This window comes from Triticum urartu, chromosome 5A (assembly GCF_056163025.1).
Source record: "Triticum urartu cultivar PI428250 chromosome 5A, HENAU_Tu73, whole genome shotgun sequence".
Classification (NCBI taxonomy): Eukaryota; Viridiplantae; Streptophyta; class Magnoliopsida; order Poales; family Poaceae; genus Triticum; species Triticum urartu.
The window spans coordinates 489,603,771-489,611,583 of NC_141877.1; the positions used below are offsets into that span (position 1 = coordinate 489,603,771).

A 7,813-nucleotide genomic window follows, 5' to 3' on the forward strand; every position below is an offset into this window, starting at 1 on the left:
GATGAAATATGTGATAAGAAATAATTGTGTTGATAATTGAACACCGAGACACGGCGAAACCACGCCGAATATGGGCCTATTCTCGCCCATATGGGCCCTTTATTCGCCGAAATTGGGCTGCAAAGTGGGCCAATTTCGGCGCCTGGGGGCGACGACTGGGCGCAAAACCGCCCCCAGCGCCGATTGTATCGCCGGCTCGCCCACAGGGGGCGATTTTTATGCGTCCTGGGGGGGCCAACGGCTGGAGATGCCCTTAGTGGTCTACTCATGCAAAGCCTGAGAGAGTACGATTCCTTAACTAGTTGTTGCCATTGATAGGCAGCTGTTTGACCACCTATAAGCAACAAAGATGAAGATCAAGAAGGCCCAACCGCTCCTGAAGAAGGCAGCAGCTATGTGGAAGAGCAAGAGCAGGATGGCCACGGTTGGTGCCATTTCTCACAGGATCCATGCATTCATTCTGGCCGGCCGGGAAAAGTGCTCAAAAGTGGATTACCACAAGGCTCTCATGCTCTGCAAGATCGCGAAGCCGACGTGCCATGGCGGTGAGATGGTTGATGCCTCCCACTATTTAGCACTGTTTTGTCAAGAGGATGGTTTTGGTGGCTTCCCTGACTAGACACTGCACCCCAGCTTCAGCAACGGTGACGATTTCTATTACACTGACGAGTACGACACTAATGGTGATGAGGGAGACGAGCCCTCGGTGATGAATGCAGTGAGGAGCAACCTGGAGGCTGAGGGCTTGGAATTCAACATGGACGACGATATTGACCAGGCTGCCGAAATGTTCGTCAGAAAGTTCCGTGAGCAGATGAACGTGAGTTTTTCTTGATGTTGTCTTCCATGTATACCATGCCCGGCAGCGCACATAGTGCTACTGCTATAACAAAGTGACTATAGAAGTGGTGAGAGTGAGACGATATCGTAGATAGGCCATGAACATTTGTGTCCATTCCCCAGGATACAAGATTCTGAACATGTCCTAGTTAGAAGTTTTTGATATCCCCCGCAAAAAAAAAAAGAAGTTTTTGATACATACCTTCCTGCCAAAGTCTGTACTTGTAGGTGTCTCAAAGGAAAGAAAAAAACATTATATAATTTTTTTAGATTGCAAATCTTTTTTCTAAATTGTTTGAAATAGCTCCAACTGTTATTTATCTAGCCGGCTTCCACCAAACCTCGACCACTTGGCCGCTACGCCCTCCCGAAATTCCACACCTCCGTTGCTCACCAGTCTTGGAGGGTATGGCCCGCCACATTGAAGGAAACTAGTAAGCTTTGGCTCCCAACCCCCTTATTATCTCTTGTGAACCAAGAATCATAAGAATATTTACCCGCAAAAAAAACATAAGAATAAATTAATTAGTTGCCCATGTTAAAGTCGGACAAGTAGAGCGAGTTTGAGTAGAACGCTTCATAGTGATAAAAATATATAGATTGAACACCCGCAAAAAAAGTTTGCGTCTCGCTTAGCTGTATAATAAAGATAGGTTACGGGACTTGACCTGGAGAACTTGGACGCCCCTTCGCATCAAGATCTTCTTATGGCTCGCCTTTAGAAATCCATGCTGGACTGCTGAGCGACTCGCCCTGGACTTCCGCATGGCCCAGTGTGCACGCACAGGAGCCAGAGACCATGACGTGCCTGCTCCCTGGGTGTTCGTTCCGGTAGGTATGGCATGAAATCATGGCTTCATGTTGTTTGATGGTGACTATCCCCTCCAAGGACGCCCTATTTCTAGACTAGCTCGCATCTTTAGCCACCGGCGCCACACCATGTATGCGCCGCGGCTTACCTCTTTGGCTCTCCTTACTGCTTGGTGCATATGGAAGCAATGTAAGAGCATCTCCAACAGCCGCGCTAAATTAGCGCCGCGCCGCAAATTAGGCCATTTTAGCGCGCGCGCAACGCGGCGGGTCGCTCCAGCGGGCGCGCAAAAACGGCGCGCGCGCTATAACGGGTTGGGTGCGAGGTTGAAAACACTTACCCGCGCAGCGTATTTCGGGCGCCAGCTACAGCGCGCGGCACACTCGAGCGCTCGCGCCGCACTCTCTCCTCTCCTCGTCCTACGCCCCGCGCGCGCCGGCGCCGGCGCCCTGCCACCCACCCATGGACGCGCACACCGGCGCCGCGCTCACCCCGCTGTACAGCCGCGACCCCCTCCCCCCTCCCCCCCGCCGCCGCCGCCGCCGCCGCCGGAAACCCTAGCGCGGGAAGCGCTGGCGTCGGCCTCGCGCGCAGCCTCTTCTTGCCGCCACGGATGACCACGGCGCCGGGTGGCGTCGCGCCGGCGCTGTCCCGTGCCGCCGCCGCACCGTCGAAGAAGGTCCCCAATGCGGCGCGGACGAAGAAGGGCAAAACATCCGCGAAGAAAAACAAGGCGGCGGACGGCCCCGGCACCACGAAGGCGAGGGGAAAGAAGCTTGCAGGGCGTTCGACGGCCGCTGCGGCTACCGAAGCGCCGGCGAGCTCACTCGTTGAGCCGGCCGCCGACGCGCACCACGTGTTCGACGAAATGCCCCCAAGGTGAAAAAATTTCCAACTTTTCTTTTCTTCTAATTTTTTCAATGCATCATCATCACTAGCTTATTTGCATTGTTGAAAAAACTTTGTAGTCTCAACAATGATGCATACATGTCCACTATGGGTGTTGGGTCCAACAATTCGCATTGGTCTCAAACCAATGACATCCATTTCGAAGACCATGAGTTTGAGGTGGACGAGGAGGGTGAGGGAATTGTCGAGGCGCCGAAAGGAAGAGCGGGCAATTACTCAACCAACGATGACAAGTTACTATGCCATACTTATTTGCAAGTGTCGAGGGATCCATCCATTGGAGGTGATCAAAGTAGAGACGCGTATTGGGGGCGAATGAAAGAACACTTTGATGCTCACAACTTGAGTGGAATTGACCGCTCCGAGAGATCACTTCGGTCCCGATGGTCGACAATCAACTCGGATTGTCAAAAGTGGGCGGCCGTACAAAAGGCAGTTGACAAGATTAACCCAAGTGGCACAAATGAGGATGATCGAGTAAGTGGCATCTCATATATGTTCATCATACTTGTTTTTGGTGACCGAAGTGCTAACTTGTTTTGTTTTTCTTGTAGTACAACATTGCACAAAACTTGTTCAAAGAAGAGACAAGGACAACCAAGAAGGGGAAGATCAAGAAAGGCAGGGTCTTTACCTTGCCTCATTGCTATGAAGTGTTAAAGGATGATGAGAAATGGAAGAAGCGTGATGGTTTGGAGGATTTGCATTTGAGCAACAAACGGAAGCGAGCAATTGAGATGAATGATGATGAGGAGGAGGATGATGATGCATCAAGTGATGACGGCAAGAGAAGCCCCACACCCAACTCAGTTTCATACTCGAAGCCAAAACGACCGGATGGGTGCAAGAAAGACAAAACCGAAAAGAAGAAGAGGAAAGGAGATGATGAGCTCAAAAATGCTATGAAAGCTATTGTGAAGGCAAGGGTCGAAGCCAATGAGGTGAGAAAAATGGCAAGGAACCAAGATGCCGTGGCCGAGGAGAGGAGGTTGGCGGCCGAGGAGAGAAGGGTGGCGGCCGAGGAGAGAAAGGTGGCTTTGGAGGAGAGGAAAGTGAGCAACGAGGAGCGAGCTAAGTTGTTGGAATGGGAGAAGCACTTATTCTTCTTGGACACATCTAACCTCAATGCGGCGCAAAAAGAGTATGTAAATCTTGCCCAACAAGAAGTCTTGATCCAAAAAAGAGCCTTGGTTCGTGCAATGGGTGGCGGTGGCCTCGACGCCATGGGTGGCGATGGCCTCGGCGCCATGGGAGGCATGGGTGGCTTCGGAGCCATGGGAGGCATGGGTGCACATACGGCCGCCATGGGACGCATGGGTGTACCTCCGGCCGCCATGGGAGGCATGGGTGGCTTTGGAGCACCCTCCGACGCTATGGCCGCCATGGGAGGCATGAGTTTTGCTTCTCTCATGGGAGGCATGGTGCACCTCCGGCCGCCATGGATGCAATGTCTTTCGATGTGCCTTCTCACACACATTCCCATGAAGATGCCGTTGAAGATCTTGCCAACGCTGTCGGAGCTTCACATGATGCGGTGCGTGATGCGGTGCGTGATGAGGAGAGGGAGGAAGATTCATCTTCGAAGGCGGAAGAGTCGTCTTCGGAAGATGAGGACGAAGACGAAGACGAAGAAGATGAAGATTGATGTGTCTTTAGGTCTTGAACTTTAGTTTGCATTTGAACTTGGTTGGATGAACTTGTGGGCATGATTTTGAACTTGTGGGCATGAACTTTTATTCATCAACTTGTTTGTGTCAAATTTTATATGTTCATTTTTTTCTAAAATATTATATATGCAAAATGCCCGGCGAGTCGCGCGCGCTGTATTTTTACGCTCTGCTGGAACGGCGCGCGCTGCATTATAGCGCGACTGCTGGAGCCAGCACAGGCGGGCGCGTAAAACCAGCCGCAGCGCGTGCGGTAAACAGATTTTTTACGCGCTGCGCTTAGCGCGGCTGTTAGAGATGCTATAACACCCACGTCTTCAACGCGGAGCGGCCATCCATCTCACACCTCACCTCCATGATCAAGGATGAGGCTAGCAGCTGGGCTCGTGTGGGTGCTCTAGGACTAACACATCATCATATCAGAGACGTAGCCTTGCTGCCTGGGGAGCACACACCTTCACACTGTGTTTGTGCGCACTTAACTCTGACTGCCACGTCACGTCTTCATGTTGTTAGAGGTCCCCTGTAGCTACTCTATGCTACTTTTCCTACCTATCAGTGTAATACGCAAATTTTTCGTGGAAAAATTAGATTTGTAAGCTCAAATAAGAAGGAAAAAACACAAACGCCGTACTAATGCCCATGGGGAAATCCAGACAAAGCTGAAAGTATGGCTTGATTTTGATGAAATACAAGATTCTTTTTGTAAATATGGCGGCAGTCAAGAGGTTGTGCCCATCTCTTCTCCATCCAACGGCTAGAGATGCATGGATGCAACTGATACATAGATTCGCCCCTTGCACTAGATACGTTCTCTCCCGACCAAGATTTCGGCTACCTCATGCCATTTTTTTTCTCTAGGACAGCGGATTTCCCGGTTACCTGATGCTAATTTATGTACGCAAACGTTTAGATTCAAAAAAGCCACGCTCAATTTATGTATGCGAATGTTTAAATTCAAAATATTTAAAATGTTTGCTATTTTTTGTCCAATACTTGCATTTACCCAGCGGCAGTCAGAGACGTGGTTACCGAAAAAGACTTTCGCCCCGCTTTATATATAAAGCAATGACCGACCACAGCTCAGATACAAACGCACACCACCACAACACACGCACACACCCAAGGCTGGATACATAGGCGCTGAGCGCAGCAACACTACCCCTAGTACTACAAGAGCAACCCGAGTCCTCAACCGCGGACACGCCAACGCGAAGAGAAGAAGCCGCATATGACGAACCGTGTGCTCCAAGGCGGCGCCTTCAGGAAGGTTACGTCACTAGAGCGCTGTCACTACCCGACCCGAGGATCAGAATTTCCCCTGGAGCAACACGACGGGCAATGAGAGCCGCGACGACGCCTTCAAAAAGGGAGCGAGCTTCGCCGCCGCCAGTCTGTCCGAAGATAGATCAGGTTTTCACCCCGGCCAACACTCACCATCATCGGACGCCACATCCCATTGACCACGCCGTCCACATGACCATGGCCACCGGGCAGCACCTAGCCACGGGCTTTGCCCAAGAGCACCACAGAGCCACCACCAGGGCCGCCGTCCTGGCATCCAAGACCTGGACGCCACCTCACTCGAGATCCATCGCTACCCCAACCAAAGATACGAGCGGAAAGGAACTGCCTTTCGCACCCTTGGGCTTCCCCCGACGCCGAAACCTAAAGGCCGGCCAAAATTGGCCTCCATCGACCCGTCCTGCTGCCAGGCGCGAGATGAGCACGGTCCTACTGCCGGGCGCAAGACGAGCATGATCCTACTGCCGGGCGTGAGACGAGGTCGGTCCTGCTGCCGGGTGCGAGACTTGGTCAGTCCTGCTACCGGGCGCGAGACGAGCTCGGGCCTGCTGCCGAGCGTGAGACGAGCGATGGACTGTAGTCGGGGAAGGGCCGAACCTTCGACGAAGGTAGCAACCAGACGGCGAGGAGAGGGCCCAAGGTCGAAACGGGCCGCCTACAGACAAGCCGACACCGGAAAGCTAGCCGCCGCCCCAGTCAACCCGCCGAGTTGCCGTGGAGCCGGCACGGCGAAGCCACCTCGCCGCCGCCACCCACAGCTGGGACCGCAGGCATGCCGGGTCGGGCCCCAAACCCGCGCCGCCGGCCGGCAAAAGGCGAAATCCGGCCGGCACGCAACACCACCGCCGCCACCGTGCCTTGCCGACGACGACGGGCGCATCAGCCCCCGCGCGCCGCTGGCAGGCCCTTGCCGCCGACCCGCCGAACCAGAGCCGCCGGGGCCTCCACCACGCGCAGCCACCGTGCCACCCACACGGCCCAGGACGGCCAGCACCGCCGCATCTCACCGACGGTGCGCGCCCACCAGATCCGAGCAAAAGAAGCCCCGATTCATCGCCAAAACGTTCAGCCGCCGCTCCTCCATCGCGAGGGAGACAGAGAGGAGGAGGCCGCCGCTCCCTGGGGCTGCCGCCCCAGCATCCAGTGCCGTCGCGCCGCAGAAGAGGCCGGAGGGCCATATCCGCGCTGGCGCGTAGCTCCGCGATGCACGCCTCGTCGTCCAGGGTCGGCCTTCGCGCGCGACCAGAAAGAAAGGCCCGCCGCCAGCGGCAGCCGCACGGGCTTTGCCCGGCGGGGACGCCCGACGGCGGCGAGGGGGGAGAGAGCAGGTGGGGGTGGCGGCGGCGGCGGGGTTAGGTCACCCGAGCCGCCCTCCTGGAGAGCGACGCGGTTTCAGAAATGTGGTTATCGGGTGATAATCAAATTGTGGACCAAGGATAAAATCACCCGATTCTAAAGGTTGAGATAATTAGCACCCCTTGCGCGCCAAGCATCACCATTCAAACACTCAAGACGGATCACCCGGCAGAACAAAAATATCTTCCCACGGTTAAAATCCGGAAATATACACCCACGCGGCCACGCCATGTATAAATGAGAATTGATGTGGTTGTTGTCACAGGACGCCAAGTCAAAAACTCCATAAAGGTGTTTGGAGACTTGCGAAAGCATGAAAAAACACGGAAGCTCCCATATAGATCTATCACGGAGATTGCTCCCTTCTACTTTCTGCTAGTTGACGAGCGAGCAGGAAAGCGGCCGGAGGAGAGGCAAAGCTACGCAGATCTCACGTACAGCAACGGAAAGCAGCGGGGAAAACGAAGAAAAATCAGAGACGCGTAGCTGCAACCTTTGGAATTCCGAGCGTGAATCACACGACCGGAGACCCGGCAAGGAAAGCTGTCCGGTCTGCTTGCTTTGGGCAAAATTATTCTAAGCCATCTATCAGCTAGCTTTACCACTTGATTAAAGGAGAGATATTGGCAGTTTGGTACCCCAACCCAAAAGGGCCAATCCTAGCCCTGGGACAGGTGCCTTTCGTGACTTATTAATACATACTTCCCCATAAGTTCCTTGCTTAGTTCCACTGTCAACATTCTTATAGTGCTCACTCCACATGCCTATTTTTTCTCTCTGGTATATGCTATTGCTAGCTGCTTTCACATGCTTTATCACGCGAGGAACCAAAAGTTTGATCCTGACATGACCTATGGTGGTTGCAATGTTAATTGCATGCTCAGCTTCCGACTATAAATGCACCATTGGAGCCTCAGGACAAAGC

General features: G+C 53.6%; 1 pseudogene; it reads left to right on the plus strand.

The window, feature by feature from the left end:
- The first annotated feature begins 304 nt into the window (after window positions 1–304).
- Window positions 305–835, plus strand: LOC147972177 (uncharacterized; annotated as a pseudogene).
- The last annotated feature ends 6,978 nt before the right edge of the window (window positions 836–7,813 follow it).